The sequence below is a fragment of the Panthera leo genome, chromosome B1 (genome assembly GCF_018350215.1).
Source record: "Panthera leo isolate Ple1 chromosome B1, P.leo_Ple1_pat1.1, whole genome shotgun sequence".
NCBI classification, from domain to species: Eukaryota; Metazoa; Chordata; class Mammalia; order Carnivora; family Felidae; genus Panthera; species Panthera leo.
The window spans coordinates 11,353,256-11,376,211 of NC_056682.1; the positions used below are offsets into that span (position 1 = coordinate 11,353,256).

A 22,956-nucleotide genomic window follows, 5' to 3' on the forward strand; every position below is an offset into this window, starting at 1 on the left:
ACTGTCTCTCTCTCTCTCTCTCTCTCTCTCTCTCTCTTTCTCTGTCTCTCCAAAAAACAAACAAAAAAACAAAAACAAAAAAACAAAAACAAACAAAAAAACTTGAAAAAATAATAAAAATAAAAGTCCTGTGTCTTGAAAACACCTTCAGTTTTGGATAAACCAGAATGATTGACCACCCTATGCTGGACACTCTTTATTCCTAAATACCTTGGTTCTACTTTTCAGTTGTTCTGAAAAATAAGTTGAAGGGCATTCAACACCATTGTTTCATTGCAGATATTCCTAGTAGATTTAAGTCGTGTAAGGTCCTAGTTAAGGTGCTTCTATGCTCAATGAGCCTCAGTATTACCACCCACTTAAAACTGGTTGGAAGAATGTGTGAACAACTGATTTGAAGAATAAAAAATATGCTAAACCCCTACCCTGCTGAATTGCTGCACTGCTCACCTAAAGAGTTTTCCTATAAGTATATTCACCAAAATATCCATTCAAAAGAAATATTACCTCCGTTTACAACCTCTGTCCACCCAAGAGCTATTTGAGAGGTAACTTTATAATAAACCATTTCAATCCATAGCTAAAAGATGCCTAAATTCCATCTTAGATAGGTACCACTATCATAATCTTTAGAAGCAGAGATCTAGAGCTGAGTGTTTTAAATCAGTAACAGAGACCCTCCTCAAGCATATGTCCTCAACAAAGATTTGGCCCACATGGAAATTGATGAGTAAGGGAGTAGAGACAAATATACAGATAAAGACTTTTAAAACTAATGGAAATAAGCATACTAGGAGGGAAAATGAGGCTTGTTCTTGGTTTTATCATGTATTTCCACCTGTAAATCATCATTTATTTTATTTTATTTTATTTTATTTTATTTTATTTTATTTTATTTTATTGCTTCTGCATTGACACTACTACAGCTTTTTAGGCCAACTAAATGACCATCTCCCTTCCAAACTTTGAATCCAGTCAGATCTTGACTCTTGCTTCTAGCACGCCATCTCTGTGAGTCTGTCCTTGGCAAGAAGCTAGAGAAAATTCCCATATCTCTGCTTTGTGGGCAGTTTTTACCAAACAAGACTGGGAAACGAACTGGTCACCTGATTTTCAAAGACTTTTAGAGCCAAAAACTATTCATTAGCAACATTCTTTCATGTATCTGCTAGCCATATTTTATATATCCCAGTGTGTATAACTCAACAATAATAAAGAGGGTAATTTTCATGGCAAATGGTTTTGAAATAATTTTATGTCAGACATTAAAATGGGCATGGGTTTTTGTTTCCACACCCTTGTCTCGTCCCTGTATAGATTGATTCTACAAAACAAAACAATGTGCTGAGCTGCAAATTTAAGATCATTCATTTATTAATATAACACTTGTGAAAATTGGGCATGGAGCTAATTGTATCATCAAAGAGTAAAAATTGGGGCGCCTGGGTGGCTCAGTCAGTTAAGCATCCAACTCTTGATTTCATTTCAGGTCATGATCTCACGTTTCTTGAGGTCAAGCCCTGCATCAGGCCCTGGGCTGATAGTGCAGAGGCAGCTTGGGATTCTCTCCCTCTCCCTCTCCCTTGGTTCCTCCCTTGTTCTTGCTCTTTCTGTCTCTGTCTCTCTCAAAATAAATAATTTTTTTTAAAAAAAGTAAAAATTATTCTGAATGAAAGCCTATCTTCAGCTTTAATATTCTCCATCTCAAATAGGAAACATAATAGAACAATTACATTTTATTTATGAAAATTATTCCAGTTATTAACGTTAAGAAGACATGTGTGTAGGTGTGTGTGGGCATATTTTTCTTGCCACAGATGAAAGATGTATGGTTGCCCCGAGAAGGAAAATCTCTGGACAATATGGCTTTCTTCTTGAATGTTATAAACGTATTCACCTTCAGGAAGTGAAGAGGAGATAATGAGAATTAATGTTGCGCCTAATAAGATCAGTAATATTGCCAGACATTGTTATCAGGACTTTATATATTAATTTATTTCACCCTTTCAACAACACTCTGAAATCCATATATGATTATTCCTCATTCAAAGATGAGAACAGACGGACGGAGATTAAAAACGTAGTCAAGCACACAAAATGACATAAATTGGAGAAGCCAGGCTCAGTCCCAGACATGCTGACTCCAGGATCTTCACACTCTGCCTCCCATTGCTCAGAAAGGGATGTGCAACTTGTGTTTTGAGGGTCTAAAAGAAGTAGTTTCCAAGTGTCCAGATGCAAAACAAAAGAAATTGAGCTATGCTCTGAATTTGTGAGAAGGCAAACGAGTAGGCAAATCCTGACCCTGCTTATGGATCTGGCTTGCCTCCTGGGAAGTGACAGAATGGGGACAGAGAAAATGAACATTAGGCCAGTGCTATGGCGGCCACTCCCGGATTCCCAGTCTACCCAGGGTTACTGGTGTCCCTGGTGTTCTTTGTGGCACCTGCAGGAGAAAAAAGCATTTAAATTCCCCTGCTCCATAGGTGAGTGGAGGCATCCCTAATTGTGGGATGTCTCCGTGTGTACAGTTTTGCATGTCTCGGAGATGAAGCTCTAATGGGGTCACAGGGAGAATTAGGCCATGCTACCTCCTAATATGCTTCTACCAGACAAGCCCCTTTTAAAAAAAATGTTTAGAAATTTGTTCTTGTAGTTGGTCACAAATATTCACTAATATGAAAAAGGAGACCCATTCATAGCCCTTGAGTTGCTGGGGTCCAGAATCCCTGTGAAAGGAAATTCATATACAATCCATAATGATGTCTTGGTTATAAACAGATTTCCCTACGTGATAAAAATAAAGTCGCAGAGTCCTGATTGGAGGAAAAGATGTATGTCCAAAAAAACAAATAATCATAAGTGAAAAAAGGCTTGAGAGTAATCTAAATGATTGGAACAAGACAGGGGCCACGGAGCACAGCCATACCCAATGCAGAGAGTGAGGGATGTGCCCTAAAGGAAGAAGTGTTATCACTCATTCAGTGGCCTGAAAGAATTGCTCTGAGGCTCTAACACTACCCTCTCCAAAATGGTATCCACTGGCCACATGATTATTTAGATTTCAATGAGTCCAAATTAGATAAGATTTTAGAAGCCAGTTCCTTGACTACACTTGCCAGAGTTAAAGTGCTCAGTAGCTACTTGTGGCTAGTTGCTACCGTATTGCGGCACAGATACAGAACATTTTCAGAATTACCAAAAGTGGTATTGTACAGAACTACTTACTGAATAATAAGTTGTTGACTACATAAAGGGAAAACACAGGACCAGAGTTCACTGGAAGAGCAAATGCATTCAATGGAACCGAGGAAAGAGAGTAGCGAATGCAGGACAGGAGGCTTTCAGAGTGGCATTATTTATTACATGTGGCATGGAACCCGCTAATCAAGGGGGTAGTGACTCCAAGATATGTCAGAGGGAATGACATGATAACAACCCTTTTAAGTAGAAACACAGCCACCTAGTTATAGATAGAAAATTACCTATGCATGACGCTCTCTGTGACAAATCATAGGGGTGGGATATTGCCATGATTAACTTATTCTGAGTCATAAATTTACATATCACACATGGTCTACGCATTTTCCTTATTAAATAAAAAATGTTTCCTTTTTCTTTCTGATTATATAAATAATTCATGCTTATTGTACATACTTCAAGAAGTATAGAAAATGTAAGAGGAAAGTCAAAATCACTTGAAATTTTCAATTACCAGAGATGATCAGCAATAACGTTTTCACAAGAATCATATGTATATGTATATGTATATGTATATGTATATGTGTATGTGTATGTGTATATATATGTGTATGTATATGTATATGTGTATGTATATGTGTATGTATATGTGTATGTATATGTGTATGTATATGTATATGTGCATGTATATGTATATGTATATGTATATGTGTATGTGTATGCATATCTATATATCTATATCTATCATCTATATCTATATCATTATCTGCATCTACACATGTTTATACTATTTTTACATAAATATGATTATTTTAATTTTTTTAAAGTTTCTTTATTTATTTAGAGAGAGAGAGACAGAGAGAGCGAGCAGGGGTGAGATCATGACCAGAGCCCAAACCAAGAGTCGGATGCTTAACTGACTGAGCCACCCAGGCGCCCCAATGATTATTTATCTTAGATGAATAACTGATTTTTGTTGTGGTTGGGGTATTGTTTTTATTTTAGTTATCCTCTTTGTTTTCTGATTTCTGGTTGCTCTTTCCACTTAATCCACACGCTCTCATTGTTCATTCACAAGTCAAGTAAAAATTTTATAACAGGATTTTCCTTATCTATTTATGAAATTGAGCTCACATAATATACATGTTACTGCACCTTGATTTTCTCACTTAAAATTATATTGTGAAATATCCTGAAGGCAACTGGAATGCATCTAACTCCCTACAACCTCCTCATATTTCCATGGTGTGGATGTCCTATACTTTTCTCAGCTCCCCTCCTACTGCTTTCGTTCAATTGCAGATATTCCCTCTTTATAATGAGGTTTATCATGGCATCCATTTTAAGGATCCCTCCCTTCAAATTTTTACCATACAAATGGATAACTGTACATAAATCTGCAGACTTCCTAGAGTCTTAGTACTGGTCATAGAAATATTTGTTTCTAATACAAATGATCATTGCTGTATGTTCCAAAAAGACTGTATAAATTTACATTTATACCAGTGATATGTCCTTATATGTGTATCCTTGCTTGTGTTAGAGCCAACACTAATAATAATATTTTATTTTTTTTTTAATTTTTGTAGCCTTGTCCATTATTCTTTTAATTTATAATTAAAATTTGCAGTGAAATTTGAAATTAGTACTAGTGAGGCTCACCATAGATTTATATTTTTAGTGGCTGCTTTGTTGTCTCTTCTGTAAGTTGTCTGTTGAAGACACTGTGCAAATTTTTCTGTTAGGTTTTTGTTATGTGAGAGCAGGTAGGAACTCTTTTGATGACTGCCATAATGAGCAAGTGCTGGAAGCCTAGCCATGCTTCCATTCAAGTTATAGTCTCCAGGGGTTTGTATAAGCCACAGTGCCTTTTATGTACAGGGGGATCGTGAAATAAGGTAGCCCTAATAAATATCAGAGATAACATAAATATTATAAGATATGTAAGTTATATGCATTTCAAAATGCTTCCCAATCTATATGTTGTCTTGTGGTTATCGTGTATCTTGACCTACAAGTTTCCATTTTATGTATGATATATACAATATTTAATATTTTTGTAGCCAATAATTTTCTGTCATGTTTTAAAAAATTCCCTAATTTCTGGGTTATTTATTTGGTCTCCTGAGATCTTGCAATTTTTAAATTTTATTTTCACATTTTAATCTTAATTTGAGGTAGAGTTCTATACAAATTTTTTTAAACACTCCTTTCGGCCAGCCATAGGTTTAAATTAGACAGTTATTTGCCTGTTGAATTTGAATATCCTCCTTTTCATACATCAAAAATTTATATATTCTGGAACTATTTCTGGACTCTATTCTTCTACTTACTTTTTCTTAAGTCTTTGCCGATACTGCCTTGATTATATTATTTTTAATGTGTTGTAAGGTAGATCGCTGCTCATCAGTCTTCCGTTGGCATCAGTTATACTGTTAATATTAGGTATTCTTCCCCCCAAAACTCAAAAGTTTATTTTGTCAAATTATAGCAGACTCTGTTGAGAACTTAGAATTTTAATGTGTCTATTAATTTTTCTAAGCTTTTCATTTTCTATTAAGATCTCAAATTTTCTTCCTTTTATTCCTGTACACTAATTCACTTTTTACTCTGTTATAAGCTACTTATATACAAATCTTAAGTGTCAGCTTAATGAAATTTAATATGATAAACAGAGAAAACCTCTCTAAGATTAAGGATCTCTGCTTATTGAAAGAAATTTTTAAGAGATTAAAAGCTTAGCTGCACAGTAGAAGATAGTTTCAATATATATGTATCATAAAGACTACCATACAAAAATATAAAGAATGTCTACAAATCATAAAGAAATAGATAGCCAATTAAAAAAAAAACAGGAAAATTCAAATGCAAAATCAAGTTATAGAATTCTTACAGTGCTCCTGAGGGCTCACCTGTGCTCACTATAAGTCAATACCCTTAAATAAATCAAATTTTCTGCTTCTATCACCATAGATTGTTCTGCTCATTCTTGAACTTTTTTGTAAATAGAACTATACAGTTTGTAATCTTTTGTCTCTGAACTGTTTCTCTTCATAGCGAATTTCTGTTGAGTACATAGCCAGTAGTGGAAATATTGAGACTGCTTAATTTTCTTTGTTCTTCCGTATAATATGCTGTTGTTTTCTCTGAGTATGTTCAAAATTGCCATGTAGTTTTTGATGTTTCCAAGAGTGTATGTATGCACACGTTACACATACTGGTCCTTACTTCCCTTGGGATTCTTTGAGTCTTTTGAATCTGTGATTTGTATCTTTTGTTACTTTTGGAACAGTTTCTGTCATTTTCTCTTATAATAATTCTTCTGTCCCACTCTCTTGTTCTACTACTTCTGAGAATTACATGTATCTTAGACCATTTGATATTGATCCACAGCTCTTGGTTGTTCTGTTCATTTTTTTCCCTATCGTTTTTCTTTTCTCTGTCCATTAGTTTGAATGCCTGCTACTGACCTATCTTCAACTACTATTTTCTATTTTCAATTTTTTTTGAAGGGATTCTTAATTTCTGATACTATGATTTGCATTGCTAGCCTTTTCCATTTGGCACCTGCTTATATTTTCCATGTTTCTTCTTATAATCTTCATCTCTTTATGCAAGGTGTGGACATCTACTAAATCTTCTAACATACTATGATTACTTTAAAGCCTCTCTTTGGATTTCAGGTTACCTATTTGCCTTGCAACCTAAGCTCTGTAATATGCTCAAGAAAGGTTATTGCCTTGTAGACCACTAAACTCTTTGTTTTTCATTGTTTGAGTGTAAACATCATTGTTTGCAGCTTTCTATCTTCTATGTGGTAGCAGGAGTACACTGTATATTTATTTTTAATGGATATTGGCAAAAGGTTTTCAAAAATCATTAGACACATTTCAACTCCCATTGGTATTGTAAAGATATCAAGTTTCTCCAATCTTCATTTATTCATTGTGGTTTCAGTGCTCCTAATTATAAGTTTTCTGGTGGAAATGAAATGCTATCCATTGTGACTGTAATTTACACTTCCTTAATTAGTATTGATGATATAATCTTTTAAAACAACTAATGTTTGACATTTTTGGTGTTTTGATGTTTCTCTATTGTACATTTGCTTTTGTTTTTTACTGTAGAAGTTTTTTAAAGATTTTTTAAAGATTTAAAACAGTGTTAGATTTGCAGAAAAATTACATTTGTAGAAAATAAATTCAGAGAGTTGCCATATACCCCCTTAATCAGTTTTTCCTATCGTTGACCTATTTCAGTAGTATGGCACAAATGTTGCAATCAAAGGGCCAATGTTGACACTTTATTAACCAAATCCATAATTCATTCAAATTTCCTTAGTGTTCATCTCATGTCCTTTTTTCTGTTCCATGATCCCAAATAGGAAGTCATCTTACATTTACTCATCATGTCTCTGGATTCCTATGTTGCATTTTATATCATTGATTTCTGTTTTCATCATTCTTCTTTTTTTTTTTTTTTACTTTGATTTTCATTTTCTGTTATTTTTTCTAATGTCTCTAACAGGTGGCTTATATCGCTGCTTTTCTTTTCTTTTCTATTACGTGTATACCAAGCTGTACATTTTTTAACACTGCTTTAGCTCTACTTCACAATTTTGATATGCTGTATTTTCATTATCATTTAGTTCAAAATGTTTTCTGAAAGTTCACATTGTATTTCCTTCTTTTAACCATGTTTATGATGAAATGTGTTGTTTAATTTCTAAATACGGTGGGTTTCTAGTTATCTCTCTGTTATTGACATATAGTTTAATTCTATGAATTTTTAATTGTGTATCTTGTATGATTTAATCAAGTGAACTTTCAGAGAATTTGTTTCATAGCAAGATAGTATCTTCTTTAATGAATATTCCATGGGCACTTGTGAAGAATGCATATTCTGCAGCTTTTCCAAGTAATGTCCTTTGAATATCAATTGGGTTAGATGGTTAATTGTGTTACTCAAATCCTCTATATATTACTGAACTATTTTTTTTGATCTGCTTCTTCTGTTACTTAGAAATATGTATTAAAATCTCTAGTGTATTTGTAAATTTTCTTCTTTTTTATCTCTGTTTTTTGGAATTTATTGAGGGAAAGCCAACTAGTGATAAAAATTTTGAGCACTGCATCTACTGATCTATTTTGCCCCATTAGAGTAATCGCCCAAGATACGGATCTATGCTAATTTATGAGCAGTGGCTCACCTTTACCAGATAACAAAGACTTGAAAAGAACATGATCTGAATACTGGGGACTAGGATATGTAGGAAAGAAGATGGGGTCCTAAGAATAGCAGCATTGTGTAAGGTGTCTGCATACAATTAAATGTTTACCAAAGAGTCCACTGAAGAGGAGGAAGAAAGAAAAGGAACAAAAGATGGCTCATTCTTTGGAAGTGTGTCAGCCACTTGCCTCAGCCATCCCAGAGTCATGTGCAAAATAAAAAATTGTAGAAGGGGTAAAAGAATACTACCCATGATCAAATATACTCTAGCTACCACTCCTGTGGAACACCTAAGCTGCCAACAGGATATGTCAATGTTGAGTTTCTTATATAAACCCTTGCCTGGTGGAGGTGAGGGGTTTAGAAAATCACTTTGTTTCATTTGCATAATTGGAGAGACAGACGGTTGTTCTCATTGAGACAGACATTCATCTTTATATACATTTTCCTTTGCTGATGGAAATTTCCATTTCAGCACTATCATATGTGTACTCGTGTAATATTTTACTCACATTCCTGGTATCCTATAAAATAACATTTTTGACCAGAGAATACATTTTACAGAAATAAAAATTAATTATCCTCACAGAATTTGCTGGAATCACCTCACACGACTTCTCTCAAATCTGCCAGCATTCTGGAATTCTGGAGTAAGTTATGGAAGACAATATTGTGGCCCCTCCAGAAGACGACATCCTCTGGAGTGAGCAGTTCTGCTGAATGTAGTATATGTTCTGAGCCAGAGTCCAAAATAAGATGTAGTTTCTCCAGAATCAAGAACATATGTGCCAATTGCTAAAAGTGGGGATAGTTCCTTTGACTATTACCCCTCATAATGCATTCAAAAGCTTTCGCTTCACTGTCAGTAATTTTATGCTCTCCTGGTTCCCAAGGGAAGAGGCTTTTGCCCTATAGGTAGCCATGGTACTTTTATATTCTAGGCTTATCATTGTGTGTGTTGTTACTACCATTGTCAACACTATGTGTTGTTAATACTATTGAAATACAGGCATAGGAAGGTGTTACTGGACTGGGTGAGGTGATGGATCCTGATTTACCAAGGGGAAAGATGGCCACTGTTATACAATTAGGCCAGAGAAGACCCTTATTGAACACAAAGGAGTTTCTAGAATGCTTCCAATAGTAAAAGCTAATGGAACACAGCAAGAATCCATTGTAGCAGGGCCACTAAGAACACAAACCCTTCAGAATGATGTTTGGTTCACCATTTTGAGTAAACAGCTTCTTAATATCTTAAAGTCAATCTGAGGAAATAGCACTGTCCCATATTTAACAAATATGATTTTATCTTAAGATGCACTATAAAATTCTGGAGCAAAATCAATTTATAGTTGATGAGAAATAGATTAGGATGGACTATTCTGGAAGATGGAGAGTTAGTTATATTTATAAGTTTTCTAATAGCTTTTATTTATTATTAATAGAAAAACAACACTAAAATGTATCTTCTTTTATTTTGTCAACTTTATAGTGATACACTTGACAATGAAAGAATATAAACTGGGGCGCCTGGGTGGCTCAGTCGGTTAAGCATCTGCCTTCGGCTCAGGTCATGATCTCATGGCTTGTGAGTTCAAGCCCCGCGTCAGGCTCAGTGCTGACAGCTCAGAGCCTGGAGCATCTTCAGATTCTGTGTCTTTCTCTCTCTCTCTGCCCCTCCCCCGGTCATACTCTGTCTCTCTCTGTCTCTCAAAAATAAATAAGCATTAAAAAAAATTAAAAAAAGAAAGAATATAAACTAAATTAATGTCTTCAGTAACATTTTCATTCTGGGAACATTTCAGATATAACATTTCATTCATGAAATGTAACATTTCAGTAACATTTTCATTCATTTTCAACCTAAGCAGACTACAAACCTTTACAACTGTTCTTGAGGCAGTCCCTCAAAAATAATTGTTTGATATTTATAATTCTGCTCTGCAAACATTGCCCAAATAATTTATCACCTGCAATATGTTTTTTTAAACAAATCAGTGGTTTGAGGGTGATAATTACCTTGAAGAAGATTCAGGTCTGCGTCATGGAAACCCTATGTAAATCTGAGCATTTTCTCATATAGAACAGGATTTACTGAATAATCAGAACCAGCTACCTAACGAATGAATAATAGATAAGTCAAAATGATCAATTTCCATTCTCAAATTTTATCACGAATATACCACTTACAGCCCTTATAGGACAAGAGAATAAAAAAGCAAGGAAGTATAATTTTAAATTACCCACTGTACATATAAACCCTCTTTCAATGCTCATGTTTTATATCAAAAGATCATACAGATTTTACATTCTACTCTGCAATGCAGCTGCATTTCTTTTAATATAAAATACTTTAAATTGCTTGCTATACAATAAAATAAGCTCCCCAGAATTTTATGCCATTTTTATTCTATAATTTTGTGTATTTCTAAGGATATAGCCAGCTACCACACTAGTGCTTTTAGAAACTTTTTAATTATGGCAAAGTAATAACATACATTGTGTTCATGATACAAAGCATTTTATGGCCAGGAAGTAACGATCTTGCAAACACAGTGTTCTAGTGAACTCATTTCAGGTAAGGTGCCAACACGCTATCAGTTACATGCTTTGAATTTGGATAAGTGTAACACATGTACCCCATTTAATATTAAATCAAAGGCAAGGATCTCCCTAGAATGTAGTGAAGTAAAGTCTATAGTCACCTTGATGAAAATATTAAAATCTATATCTCTGAGTAGGACACAAATTCTAAACAATTGCTGAGACCTAAAAGTATGTATTGAAATTAAGAAGAAATTCTGTTTCCATGAGCCATATCCTAATGATGCCATTTCCACAGATGTGACTCATTCTATCCCATGCTTGTCTTATAACTTGATCTCTTTCCTTTAGTGGTAAAGTTGTAATCGTGTTCAGACCTTAGTTGGAAATAACACTACCTGAGAAAGGCCTTTCCTAAGTCTGTCTTTACCCTCCCTGGCTGACAGTTTGTACCACCACCCTGTAGTTTCAAGTTTTTCCTGCCAGATTGTAAACTAAATTATCCATGTGGAAGCAGCAATGTCTTCTGTTTTTATTTGTGTCTTCATTATCTAGGATAGCACCTGTCACTTGGGAGGTGTTCAATAAATATTTTAAATGAATGAACGATCATATTGGAGTACAATTTGAATCACAGTGATACTAGGGATAAGAGTATTGTATTATAATAATACAATGAAAATAAAAGGGAAATATGCAATTCTACTTTGAACACCATCTTTTTTTTTTTTTTTTAGTTGAAGTGTTACAATGAAATGAAAGCTATGTAACAGAAAGCCAAGCAGGGATTCTACAGATCTACTCTACTGATGTTGATACGTAAGAAATGAGAGCCTCTATGTTGTCCATAGCAGTTATAAGAAAATTTGCAAAAAATGTATTCAAATAAAGCTGAATCCTTAAGAGCAAGTAATTATGTAGATTTGGCTGCAATTTGCAAACCACATTCATTCTTGGATGCTTTGCTCAAATGAGACATCCTAGTCTCTGATTTTTTTCTGGTTTAACATGTCTCTGGTATCTGGTTGTAATGGGAAACTTTAAGTAGAATTTTAGCTACACATATAGCATTGTTTCTCTCTGGCCTACTGAGAGTTACCCTTGTGTTCTTCCTTCTTGTCTTAAAGGAGAAGCTTCAATGCTAGAATGCTTACTTTATCCATTCTAAAATATTTATCAAATGCCTACTGTATGTTAGAAAGACTTCAAGAAGCTTCTATTTAGGAATTCATTGATGGACCATGTCTCTTGCTTTTTCATTTATGTTGTAGCTCATGTATAATGCTGATATAATTTTTTTTGTAATGTGAATATAATACGTGATGTTAAGCCTAACAACAGGTAGACAATTAGGTCCCAGGACTACTTGGTGGCTGTTAGATATGATATTTAGCATAAAGATTTGTTGAAGTCATACTGGGCATTCTCTAAGAGGATACACTGGTCGTTGTCGTCTTCTTCTTCTTCTTCTTCTTCTTCTTCTTCTTCTTCTTCTTTTTAAGGTTTATTTATTTATTTTGAAAGAGAAGAGGAGAGGCAGAGAGAGAGAGGGAGAGAGAGAATCCCAAGCAGTCTCAGTGTTGTCAGCATGGATACTGACATGGGGTTTGATCTCACAAACCAAGAGATCGTGACCTGAGTCACTATCAAGAGTTGGTTGCTTAACTGATTCAGCTACCCAGGCACCCTGATACCCTGGCCTTTTTAAGGCTGTATCATTTGATGAGTTTTTCCTAGATGTTGGAATCAATACAGAATATTGCGCTTATTATAAGAATTAGCTTTACTCTGTTAGTAATGACTGTTACACACAGAGAATATACATCCATATGCAGTATGTCCCATTTTGTAGTGTGGTAAATTGGCATACAGTAAAATGCACAAATTTAAAGTGCACAACTTGGTACAGTGAATGAAATTTGGTACATAAACACTCGTGAAACCAGTCGTTACTGCAAGCAAATGGTGAATGTATCCATCACCTCTAGAGGTTTTCTGATGCCCCTTTATAAGCCCCACCTCAGAGCCCTCCCCGCTCTGTCCTGTCCAGGCAACCACTTGTCTGCTTTCTGTGACTATAGAATAGTTTACGTTTTTTTAGACTCTCGTAACATGGAATTCCACAATATGACCTCTTTGTGGTCTTGCTCCTTTCACTTATCAATTATTATTTTGACACTAATCCATGCTTTTCCATGTAGTAATAGTCTGTTCCTTTAAATTGCTGAGCTGTATGACACTGCACAGATAGATATGCCGTAGTTCATGCTATCTCCAGTTTACGGACATTTGCTCTGTTGTCTAGTTTCTGCGGCTTACACATACATATCGTCTAGGTGGTTGTTAGTTTTAACTTTTACATGTGTGTCTGTGACCCATTCGGAGTTGATTTTGTATACAGTGTGAGGTATGGACGAAAGTCCCTTTTTTTGCATGTGGTCACCTAATTACTCCAGTACCATGTGCTGAAAAGCTGTCCTTTCTCAACTTATTTCACTTTGCACTTTGGTCAAGAATCAGGTGCCTGCATATATTCAGGTCTGTTTTTATACTCTGTATTGGGTTCCATTTTCCAGGGTGCTTATCCTGATACTATGCCACACCACCTTGATTACCGTAGCTTTATAATGAATCTTGAAAACATGTAGGGTTACCCCATAATAGCCTGTCTGGGCCATCATAACAAAATAGCACAGATTGGGTGGTTTAACTACAGAAATTTATCTTGTCACAGCTCTGGAGGCTGGATGTTGAAGATCAAGGTATCCACAGTGGGGATTCTTGTGAGGCCTCTTTCCTTGGCTTGCATATGTTTGCCCCCTTGTTACCTCTTCACATTGCCTTTCCTCCTGGGGCACTTATCGCTGGTGTCTCTCCTTCTTCTTGTAAGACCATCGGTCCTATTGGATCACAGCCCCCTTGTATGACCTCATTTCACCTTCATTATTTTCTCAAAGGCCGGATCTCCTAAAGCGGCCACACTGGAGGGGAGAGCTTCTGCATGAATTTTGAGGGGACAAAATTGAGAATTCAGTTTACAGCACCTTGTAATTGCTTTCCCCTTTTCTTACTTTCAGTTTTCCAAAGCTTTCTTTTTTTATTCTTTTAGTCCTTGGTATTTCCATTTGAATCCTTGACTAGCTTACCAATGTGTAAAAATCCCTGCCAGTATTTTGATTGGAATTGTGTCTAATCTATAAATCAATTTGGTGATAATTTACATGTTAAACTATTGAGTCTTCCAACAAAAATACTTGTTTTTTTTTTAGTTTATTTATTTATTTTGATAGAGAGACAGAGAGAGTGAGTGAGGGAGGGGCAGAGAGAGAGGGAGACAGAGAATCTCAAGCGGGTTCTGCACCATCATCACAGAGGCCAATGCGAGGCTTGAACTCACAAACCGTGAGATCATGGCCAGAGTCAAAACCAAGAGTCACATGCCGAACCGACTGAGCTACCCAGGCGCCCCACAGTATTTGGTTAGATACAGTCTGATAACCTGTGCCTTTGGATTGTAGTGTTTGGACCATTTACATGCAACAGGATCATACCTAAGTCTGTCATGTTTTTTTCTCTATGTTCCATTGGTGCTTTGCTCCCCCTACATCTTTTTCAGCCTGTTTTTGGAGTATTTCATACTGTTCCATTTCCTCTCCTTTGTTGGCTTTTTTTCATGGATTTTATACATATATAATTTCAGTGGTGCTTGGTTGTTTTAGTTGTTGCTTTGGGATTTATATTACAAAGTTTCAGCTCTTCACAGTGTAATTTCGGGTGGAAGGACACCAATGTATGCATAGCACATAAAACTGAAAATAGTATTCTATTTTCTTTCTTGACTTTTATGCTATTGTTGTAATATATTCCATTTACATGTTATAAACCCCGCAATGCATTATTATTGTTCTTTTAAAAGTGAGATGTCTTTTAAATAGTTTTAAATAATACAAATTATATTAAACCTTTACCCATGCAGTTATTTCTACTGCTTTTTGTACTTCTATATGGCTCCTTATTTCCAACCTGTCTGAAGAACTTTCTTAAAAGTATCTTTCTCGCAAGTTTTGAGGTAGAGCTTTTTTTTTTGTTTGTTAGTTTGTTTAATGGGTCAAATGCCTGGAATGGCATTTTAGCATGGCATAGAATTTGCCCTAGGTACGGAAACATCTTTTTAAATTTTCCTGTTGTAAAGATACTGCTGCATTGTCATCTTCTTTACTTGGTTTTCTTCAAGAAATGTACAGTCATCTTTATCTGTGCACTTCTGTGCCTGAGACATTTTTTCTCCCGCCTGTTTTAAGGATGATTTTTCTATTTATCACAAACTTTGAACTATGTGAATCCAGTTTTCTTAATTTTTTGTGCATATTAAACCTATGCATTTATAGTTTCCTTCAAATTTGGAAAAAATTTGGCCATTATTTCTTCCAGTATTTTTTCTGCCATACCTTCTCCCTCCTTCCCTATGGAGAAGCCTGTTATGTGCATATTGCATTTATACTGGACCATCTAAAATTGTCCTCTGGTGATCCTTTCATTTATTTTGTGATTCTCCTTACTCTCTGTATTTCCTTTTGGATTGTTTCCATTGATAGGTCTTTTAGTTCATGACTCTTTTCTTTTGCAATATCTAATCTAATTCAATGTAGGGTATTTTGCATCTCAGTATAGTTTCTAGGTCTAGAATTTCAGTTAGGTCTTTTTTTAAAATAATATCTTCCATGCCTGTACCCTTTAAATATATGCAATAAAGTTATAATAGCTGTTTCATCTTCTTTTCTGCTAATCCTTAACATCTGTGCCCGTTTATTTGATTTTGATTTATTCATTTTTTTTCATCAGGAGCCTATATTATTATGTCTTTTACACATTTGGAAACCTTTAGTTCGGTGTCAGACGTTGTTACTTTTATCTTGAGGAGTGCTAAATATCTTTTATTTCTATTACTAGTTTTAAGCTTTGTTCTGGAATATAGTTATATTACTTGGAAACAGTTTCATCATCTTGAAGTTTATTACATAGGATCAAATCAGCATTTTTTCCAAAGTCAATGCAAACCCTCTTCTGAGGTAAGACCCATCTGAGAATTGCACTGAATGCACTAGGAGTTAGGTTCCCCACTCAGGCAAATGGGAACCAGCACTGTTCCCAGCCCAGTTTGAGCATCTGGTACTGTTCCGTCAGAGTTTCTCAGTTGGTTTCCTTTCCAGGTTTAGGTAGTCGCCTCACATGACTGTGCTGATCAGTACTAGTAGGCTTGAGGGGCTCCTCTGCAGATCTCCAGAGTTTTCTGTGGAGCTCTCGTCTCGCTGGCATTCTGTCTTGCAAACTCTGGCTGTCTGTCTCCCTGGATTCTCAGCTTTATCTTCTCAACTCACAATGTCCACCTGGATCTGCCTGGGTTCAAATAGCCAGGAAATTTTCCCAAAGAAGTGATCTTGGAGTAATTATAAGGATCCTTTCATCTGTTTTCTATTTCCTGGGGATCACTGCCCTTTGTTGCCTGAAACTAGTGTCTTTAATGCCATTATTTGGTATTTTTTTGCTCCTTTGTTGGATGTTTCAGGTGGCGGGGTAAATCCAGTCTCTGCATTTTTTCCATCTTCACCAGAGTACAAGTCTCCACATAAGGTTGTAAATAAAAATTTAAATTTTTTTTTTAACGTTTATTTATTTTTGAGACAGAGAGAGACACAGCATGAACGGGGGAGGGGCAGAGAGAGAGGGAGACACAGAATCGGAAGCAGGCTCCAGGCTCTGAGCCATCAGCCCAGAGCCCGATGTGGGGCTCGAACTCATGGACCGCAAGATCGTGACCTGAGCTGAAGTCGGACGCTTAACCGACTGAGCCACCCAGGCGCACCTTCTTTTTTTTTTTTTTTTTAATTTTTTTTTTAACGTTTATTTATTTTTGTAAAAATTTAAAATGTATTAGGCTGCAAGAATTATCTGGTATGTTATGTACTAATGCACTATTAACAATTCAATACTATTATGAATTCAAATTAATGAGAGCTTATCATTAGCTAAAAATTAAATAAAGTTCCAAAATGCAAATTTTACCTTCATTTGAGTTTTGAAGGATAAGAGCCAAAGTGAAGAAAATTCTAGGAAGAGAGATTTTGAAGAGAACGTGGACAGATTTTGTGCTTTGATTTTCATTTGCAGACCAATCAACACACTTCTCATTAGTAATTGCTAGTAATTGCTAGTCTTATCCTATCTTTTACTTCCTATTTGAGTCTTACATTGAGCATTTTATTAAAATTGCATTCTTAAAGCATGTTCTCTTTATATTTCTAACCATTTTTTGTTTAGTGAGTTATACAGTTACTTCCCCTGTTATGTTCATATTTATAATCCATTTATCCTTACGCTGCCTTTTGTTCTTTAAATGTTCAGCATTATTGTGTGAAGTATGTATAATGTTGACTTCTTCTGTGTGTTTCACTTGGCTGGTGTCACCTGGATTACCCCTTTATTTCCATTTTTTTCATTCATTTATTCCATCAACAAATGTTCAATGGGAACATACCATGTGTCACTACACTTGTCTAGAGTATCCATCACTGGGGATAAATGAGTCTGTAAGCAGATGCCTCTTATGTGGAGTGTACATCTAAGGAAATGACCCCAGCTGACAAGCATTTCGTAACGTCACTGTGACAAGTATGTTAGTATGAAAAAACCATAGGGAGGGGAGCCTGGGTGGCTCAGTCGGTTGAGTGACCGACTTCGGCTCAGGTCATGATCTCACAGTTTGTGAGTTCGAGCCCCGCGTCGGGCTCTGTGCTGCCAGCTCAGAGCCTGGAGCCTGCTTCGGATTCTGCGTCTCCCTCTCTCTGTGTCCCTCCCCCGCTCATGCTCTGTCTCTCTCTGCCTCAGAAATAAATAAACATTAAAAAAAAATTAAAAAAAAAAACCATAGGGAACAAGATGGCCAAATGAGACATCCCTTGTTCACATCCCCTCTGAGCAACAGTAGTTAGGCATCCATCTAGACCGAAGAGCCTTTGTGGGAAATTTGAGATCCATGCGGGGGACCATGGAACTCAGAGATAATCTGAGACAGGAGAGCCGTTTTGAGCAGGTGAGCTCATGCCCTGGTGGTGGATTTGCCAACCGTGGCCCTGGGTACTGCAGCAGAAAGAGCTCTGTATCCTGGAGGACTTGGCCACAGTCTCATTTGGCTGTGAGTCTGTCGCCAGCACCACATACCAAGGAACCTGGGAGGACTCAGGCCCACCTGTGCACCGGTAATGGGCAGAGAGACCTCAGTCCTGGCAGTTGACTCTGTGGTAGCCTGTGAACCAAAGTCAGCCCCTCTGGGTTGCGGTATGGGAGCCCCTGGAGGCAAGCCTGCCAAATTCCCCATGTGGTCATGCTGTAGATTCTAAAAGAGCCCTGTCGACGGGCAGGAGCCCATCCCAGTCACAGTCCACAGTCTTGCTATCACAGGGACCCATCTGCACCCCTAGAGATCCTGAAAGGCCCTTTATACCCCTCCACCTTCCCCACAGCCATTGTCTGCCGGTAGTTCTGAGCCCTCTCAGTACACCCAGGGATGCTGAAAGGGTCCTACACTCTATGCCAGGCCTTCCAGCTGCAGCCCACGAGCAGGCCTGCTGGCCCCGGGACCAGGTGGGAGACACATACACTGGCATCTCAGGAGCTCCTGAAAGGGCCCTCTACTCAGCACCAGCCCCTCCAGGCATGTCAGGGACCAGCCCAGCCCACCTAGGGACCTGGTGGCAGACATGCCCAATCATGCTTCCAGAACCTGGTCTGCATATTTCAAACTTGGCTATAGAACCTGTAACAGCCACGGGGCTTGGTTCCAGCTCCTCTTGGCCACAGTAATGGGCCAGCCTTGCCCAAAAGGGAACACGCAGTGACCAGGTAGCAGCCCTCCCAGGGACCTGGTGGGAGCCACACCCATCGTGCCCCTGGTCATGGACTAGCTATCTGAGGATCCTGAAATAGATGCCTGTCCCATCGTCATCCTACTGACCAAGGGTCTGAGGTAGTCTCATCGGCACAGGGACTTGTCAGGAAGCATGCCTCCCCCACCTTCTTAAGAAAACCCTCCAACAGTGGACCCCAATGTAGACCCAGAAAGAGCCTTATAACTGGCTACAATCCAGCATGATTCTGATTCAGGAGGCAATCCCATCAGCCCAGGGAACAGACAGGAGAGTCTTTACCTCCTGAAACCTGTCTGTAAAGACTGGAGGAGGTGCTTGCTTCCTCCAATGCACAGACACCAACGTGAGGCTGCACAGTTCACTAAGAATCATGAAAATGTGGCACAGGTGCCAAAGGAAACTATTAAAGCTCCGATAACCAACCCCCAAGAAATGGACATCTAGGACGAGGAAGTCAATGCAATTACTTTAAAGAAACCCAGTGAAATCCAAGAGAATGCAAATAAACAGTGGAAGAAAATCAGAAAACCACTGCATAAACATTTTTTTTCTTTTTGCTGATCTAGACAATTACATTTATTTCATTATTTGTGGTCACTTTTCAACTGTTTAGACTTTTCTCTTAAAAAAATTTTTTTTAATGTTTATTCATTTTGGAGAGACACACAGAGCGTTAGTGGGGGAGGGGCAGAGAGAGAGGGAAACACAGATCCTGAAGCAGGCTCCAGGCTCCACAAACTGTCAGCACACAGGCTGATGCGAGGCTTGAACTCACGGACCGTGAGTCAGAGGCCTAACCAACTGAGCCACCCTGGTGCCCCATTTTCCTGTGGATTATATTCATTGCCTCTTCTCCCCCTCCCACCATCTCCCCTGCACCCCCTTCCCAAACCATCTAAGCTTCATGAGAATAGCAATCAGATTGCTGTCTTCAGCAATATGTCCTAAGTACTTGGAACAGGATGTGGCACAAAGTTGATGCTCAAACTTATTTGTTAAATAAACAAAGTAATAAAGACCTTGACTTTCAGAAGTATTTTTTAAAAAATTTTTTAAGTGTTTACTTATTTTTGAAAGAGACAGAGCATGAGCGGGAGAAGGGCAGAGAGAGAGGGAGACACAGAATCCCAAGCAGGCTGCAGGCTCTGAGCTGTCAGCACAGAGCCCTATGTGGGGCTTGAACTCATGAACCGTGAGATCATGACCTGAGCTGAAGTCAGCCGCCCAACTGACTGAGCCACCCAGGCACCCCTAGACTTATTTTCAATCATATTATTATTCACAGAATTCACAGAATTTACCAACAAACTAGTATTTTACATCCCGGGTTTTTAGTAGCACAACATGATAGAAAAGAATCCAACAAGGTACTTTGTATGGAACCTGAGTCTGATCATTTAGACAGATGTCTAGAACATCATTGCTTTATTCTATTTTTTAAAAAAAATAATGAGTTTTTCCCAGAAAACCCACCCTGCCAGGCATTTATACTACAACTGTTCTGGGTTCACTCTAAAACATACCTGACACAAATTATAAATTTCTAAAAAAAACTAATGTTATTATGTGAGGTGATGGATGTGTTAACTAACCTAATTTTGGTAATCATTTCACAATATATAAATGTTGCAAATCATTACATGATACACCTTAAAAACACAATGATATGTTAACAAAGTTGGGGGGAAAAAGAATTTCTACAACTCAACAACAAAAATAAAAGGGCAAAGGATTTGGAGAGATATGTCTTTAAAGAGGAGATACTAATGGCCAATCCAAGACTATTAGAAGATGATCAACATTGTTAATAATCATGGACATGCCAAACAAAACCAAACTGAGATACAACTCCATGCCCATTAGGATGGCTAAAGTGAAACAAATGCACAACAACAAAAACCTGTGGATAAAGATGTAAAGAAATTGTAACCCTTATATTTGCTGGTGGGATTGTAAAATGGTGCAACAGCCACTGTGAAAATAATTTGGCAATTCTTGAAGATGTTAAACATAGAAGTACCTTATGTCTTAGAAATTCCATTCCTAGATATCTACCCAAGAGAGTTGAAAGTAGACATTCACACAAAACCCTGTACAGAAATTCTCAAGCAGTATTATTCAGCCAAATGGTGGAAACAACCCAAATGTCCATCAACTGACGAATGGATAACAAAATGTGGTGTGGATGTATACTGGAAAATTATTCATCAGTAAAAAAAGGAATGAAGTACTGATCCATGCTACCACCTGGATGAACCTTGAAAACATGCAAATTGAATAAGCCAGTCACAAAAGGGCCCATGTTATATGATTCCTTTTATATGAAATATCAAGAACAGGCAAATGCACAGAGACAAAATAGATCAGTGGTTGGCACAGGTTAAATGTAGATGAGGGAGAATCAGGAGTGATTCCCACTAGGAATACATTTCTTTTGGGATGGTGAAATGTTCTGAAATTAGATAGTGATGATGGTTTCACAATTCTGTGAGTATACTAAAAAACACTGAATTTCATACTTTCATAGTGTGAATTTTATGGTATGTGAATTATATCTCAATAATGTTGAGGGGCACCTGGGTGGCTCAGTCGGTTAAGCGTCCAACTCTTGGTTTGAGCTCAGGCCATGATTCCACAGTTCCTGAGAATGAGCACAGCTTCAGGCTCTTTTGCTAACAGTGTGGAGCTTGCCTGGGATTCTCTCTCTCCCTCTCTCTACGCTTCCTCCACTAATTCTCTCTCTCTCTCTCTCTCTCTCTCTCAAAATAAATAACATTGTTGAGAGAAAGAAGGAGGGAAGGAGAGAAGCAGGACAGAGGGAGGAGAGAGAAAAAGAGGGAGAGAAAGAGAGAGAGACGGGGTGGGGGGAACATGCATTAAAGCATGACAGTCGACAGTATTCCACACAGGAAATGAAGGAAGGTGGTGGGACCATAGTGGCATCAAAGTGGTGAGACATAGTCAGGTAGCAGCAGCTCTAAGGACTCAAGGGGACTGTGAAATAGGTGGTTTTCAGTGTATACTTGTGTGTTGGGGAGCAAATTATTAGAAGTTGAGTTTTGAATACAGTGATTTGGGGATATCTTTTAAACATCCAAGTGGAGTGGTAGGTAGTCAGTTGAAAATACGTGTATAGTTGGAGGAAACGTTCCAGGTCATAGATACTACTTCAGGAATAATTAGCATATAAATCGTATTTGGAACCTTGAGTTTAGTTTTCCTCACTAAGGGAGTGATATGGATGGAGAACAGAAGCAGATCTAAGGGGATGAGACCTAGGGATCTGCAACAATGAGAGACGGAGGCCAGTGAGTTAATTTTATCTATCACTTTCCTGATGCTTGTTGGTTTGATCCACAAAGTTCTACTTTTCTATTCCATTATCACTTTCTTTTTCTCTGCCCATGGATTAAAAGCCCTATGATTCAGCATATTTGAAAACAAGATGCTATCTATTTCTTCCTCTGAGAGTTTGTATTTTGTTGGTACTTGTACCTGCCCCAGTAAATTGAGCTTCCCAAACACTTACTTCTCTCTGCACTGGTACACACACCTCTGCCAGATGACAACATTGGAAGCCATTTGCGTTTCTATCAGTTGCTGCTTCTCCTCAAACTCCTGTGTTTTGCTGGGTTATGTGGTACTTAGAATTTCATCAACAGCTTGTCCCTTCTGTTAGAAAGGCCCTTATTCCACAATTGTATTACGTATTCCTGGGCAGTCACTCATTATCCACTAGATTAATGTTCAGTTATACACATATGTCCACCGCAGTGTATAATGAGGTGCTCTTCACACATTTCTTTGCTTTCTGGTGCCCCCGTCCTGAGGGTTCTGCCTCAGATCAATTCTTTATTGTGTTAAGAGTCTTTCCTCGAGTACTTTCTTCATATAGGGCACATGAGTGATATGCTCTAATGATTTCCTGTGTGGTCTTAAAATATTTCTTTCTGATACATGAGCAGTATCTCGAGTGGGCAAGGCGTCTTATGGTTGCACAGTCGTATGGGTTTGTAGATGCCGTTTTACTGTCTCTCACCCAATGTCGCAAAAGACA

General features: G+C 37.5%; 1 long non-coding RNA gene across 1 annotated transcript in view; it reads left to right on the top strand.

The window, feature by feature from the left end:
• LOC122216837 overlaps positions 1-11,815 on the top strand; it is a 151,173-nt gene extending 139,358 nt beyond the window's left edge. Inside the window, exon 5 of the long non-coding RNA XR_006201146.1 lies at positions 11,712-11,815. This is a non-coding gene — a long non-coding RNA (uncharacterized LOC122216837). The remainder of the gene's footprint in view (positions 1-11,711) is intronic.
• Positions 11,816-22,956: the final 11,141 nt, after the last annotated feature.